Source organism: Patagioenas fasciata, chromosome Z, assembly GCF_037038585.1.
Source record: "Patagioenas fasciata isolate bPatFas1 chromosome Z, bPatFas1.hap1, whole genome shotgun sequence".
Classification (NCBI taxonomy): domain Eukaryota; kingdom Metazoa; phylum Chordata; class Aves; order Columbiformes; family Columbidae; genus Patagioenas; species Patagioenas fasciata.
This window is the reverse complement of record NC_092560.1, coordinates 50776049-50779750: the sequence shown is the minus strand read 5'-3', so window position 1 is coordinate 50779750 and position 3702 is coordinate 50776049.

The window sequence follows — 3702 nt, the reverse complement described above, 5'->3', positions numbered from 1 at the left end:
GGATATGCAAACAAAAGTCCATTCCCGCCTGTCTCCCCCCATCAATTTTCTTTCTTTAATGAAAGGTTGGCATTATCAGGATATTGTCATAGAAAGACTGGGCCCCCATTTCTGTCTGCTTAAGTGGGAAATCCAGAAATATTATTTTTAAAAAACACTCTATAAAAAAATATAATCACCATTACTATACCTTTCAGTTAAACTTAATGTTTACTGGAAATTTTGAAGCAATTAGTAATTTAATATTGTAATAGGATTTCAAATCAATAGCTGAAATGTCAGTAAAAAATAGAGTCAGTAATTTGGAAGAGATATGGAAGTTGTCAAGTAAATGTCAATCTATGATACTGTAAACATTAAATCTGCCAAAAAAAGAGAATGCACTGATTGCATCAAGTTTGACAGTTAGGAAGGACTATCGAATATACTAATTGTAAACACTATTGTATTAGCATTTATTCAGGCAACATTGCTGCCTGAGCCGAACCTGATGCCTGTATGTATCCAGTCACATATATATATGTTCCATATATCACTGAAGAGCATATTGCACATAATCATAATTTCCAATTAAGATAAATGCCCATACAAGCTGAAAGAAAAGGTAAGTAACTTTGTTATAGAAAGTCCAATGATAGAGAAGTCAGGGTCATTTACTACATCCTTATCATATTATAGGATTTTTTGCAAATTTATTTATCAACACATCATATACAGTGCAAAGAGAGGTATTTTTCCCTAGTCTTCCCTCGCACATAATAAACACTTCTTTAGCACAACAAAGTCAGACAGAGGTTTTTTAGGTGCTTCTTAAAGATCAGAAGCAGCTAGAGATGTCCTTTCCCATAAACTGGTAACTATTAATAGTTTTTCTTCATCATACTTTTTACGTTTGTACAACTCTTTATCTGGTCTCTAAAATAAAAACACTATGAGCATTCTGAGAACTTTCCATAGGATATTAGCCATATTTTCCTCTAGAAATCTGAATAGGAAGGTGTTGTTATGCCAAGCTATTTTTCACTATCAGCTGATTTAGAAGCTGTGAACAAGCCTTTCTCCAGGCTGTTCTTATTTATTCTGCAGGCACCGGTATTGACCATATTACTACATTGCTCTAAACATTGTGAACTTTGGATTTCATGAAAAATCTGCAGGTGAGCCACTAAAATAAATTAATAACTTAGAATAGAGATAGTTATTTTTCCCTGCAACCTACATATAACTTAATTTCAGTTGATATAGAGCAGCCGTATTCCAGTCCTCTGTTAAGAGAACTGTTCGGTAATCAACTGAACTTTTCCATATTTCTTTTTTGTGTGTGACTTAGTCATGGTAATATGATGCCCATTATTACTGTGTCATCACAGCATCCCATACCACTATAACACAGGTAATATCACTGCAGTAAAACAAATGTGTGATAGAATGGGGAAGACATTTTTATGATCTTCTATTAAAATAGAAACTAATGTATCATCAGAGTTGTGGAGATATATGAAAGCGTAGTATTTCTATGATGAGCAATCTATAGTTCACGGATTGTTGTAATGCCAGCTTTGTTGAAGGGGGAGAAAAGGTGCACTGTCTTCTGATGGGATAATCTCAGGAAACTGTAGCACTGTCTGCTCTCCCCCTGATTTTTCAGGACATAGGACTATTCTACCATGCACATAGCACTCTTATGGAAATGGGATCCATGGTCTGTGACAAACTCTGTCTCTTCTGGGTACTTCTATGGGAAATTCATAGGACTTACTCATGTAAGTGGAGGCAATGGGGTCAAACTCTCACACTGTAAGCTTTATTTGCAGCTGGTAAGCACACTCTCCACACGAATTATGAGAACTAAACTATAAACCTTCGTTTAATGATCAAGGAGTACTTTGAGGTCTGAATTACTTAGGAAATACTGCATTTCAGTAATTTAGATTGTTTGATGGATATATCTACCCCCCCACCATACAACCACTTTTGCTTATCTGATGATTTAGAAGAGAGGTCAAATGTTCACTCTTTCCTTGGAAGGAAATGTGAATTGTTTATGCTTGAAAGGAAGAACTGGGAATAAGCTACACAGTTCTCATTGCTCCATTTGATCCATCGAGGAGAAGTGTTTTTGACTGGGGTAGCAGAAACACCCTGATGAAGCTTGGAAGAAAAATCAATTCTCTGGAGGGCAAATTCATGCAAAAGCAACATAAAAGGATGAACTGCTTGTGTGAGAGGAATCAATATTCACATGCAAATGAAGTCCCTGAAGTTTATGAAGCAGTCCCATGCTTAAATTACTCACTCTGGAATAATCACGTGAAGGTTCAGCTCTAGTTTATTCTGCCACAGGGAGTTTTGAAAGCTTTCTCTCCCCCTGCATTTTTTATGACTAAAGGGTTTGAGGAAAATATAGCAACTGGAAAAAGGGGGGCTTTGGGATCACTTATACATGAAAACATGTTTTGCCCCAGAACTAGGAGTCTTGTGAAATAAAACTCAGGTTATGTTAAACATTTTGCACTTGCACTTTCAAAAATCTTGTTCATGTTCTTCTAAAATGTATTAGTCTTAAGTCAGTAGAAGGGTGTAGATCAATAGGCAAGGGAAGCTATGAAAGTCTTGTCATGGACTTGAAAAATGTTTCTCTGGAGCTTTGGACTCATGTTATTTCACAACAGCTGCCTGCAATATAAGAAGAGGGTCTTTTGCTTTGGAAAATAAATAAATAAATAAATAAATACATAAATAAATACATAAATAAATACATAAATAAAAGGAAGCCAGTAGAAATGATGCATCACATTGAAAAATATGTGCTGTTTGTAAAGTCCTGGTTTCCGATTCCTAGTTTTTGTTTTGGTTTAAGTCTGTGAGGAAAGAGGGTGGAAACTTGTAATTTCAAAGGCAAAGGGGACTGGGTTATAATGATGCTTTTCATCTCTAGAGCAGTTATCTGGGGGGCAGAACAAAATATTTAGTCTAAAAATTAGTTTAAAAGCCTTCATATAAAACATAGACGTTGTTGAGTGGACTCCTCTGCTTTTACCCATTAAAAAAGATCCTCCTTTCATACAGGTCTTTATGAATGTGCCTAATCATAAAAGGAGCGCATTTCTATAGCTTTACAGAGACCTTTATAATTTTTAGCAGGTAAGACAGTAAGTGTTAGCTTTGAAGTAGCTAGTCAAACCATTGAAATTAAATTTTAAGCTCCAAATCCAGCACCACTGCAGGTAATGGACTTTGAAAATTGACCTCAGAGTAAAGAGACATAAGTTGAGGAACTTAAAAGACCCATTCTCTCAGCATTAAGAGTTCATGCCTGGTTTACAGTATTAAAAGCTGCAGGTGATCAAATCAGATAGTCTGACCTCCTGGAAATCTGTCCACATGAAAGTTGTCCATATTACACTATTAACATACACCTTATGCACTAAGTTGTTTCCTCTAACACTCAAGACATTCATACTATTAGAACAGAAGGCATGCTTTCGTTATGCATTCAGATTTGGTATGAGGAGTGTAGGATACAGACATGAGATTGAGAATGAGCAACTCTGACTGATAGAAAAAGCTCAGCCTCTGTTCTCATCTAATGCTTGCAAGTGGGCTCAGGATTGATGCTAAGAGCTGAACTAAATGGTTCAGCATGTCACTGAGTATGGTTTGATGCTGATGAAGCAATCATTAAAGTAAAACTTACCAATT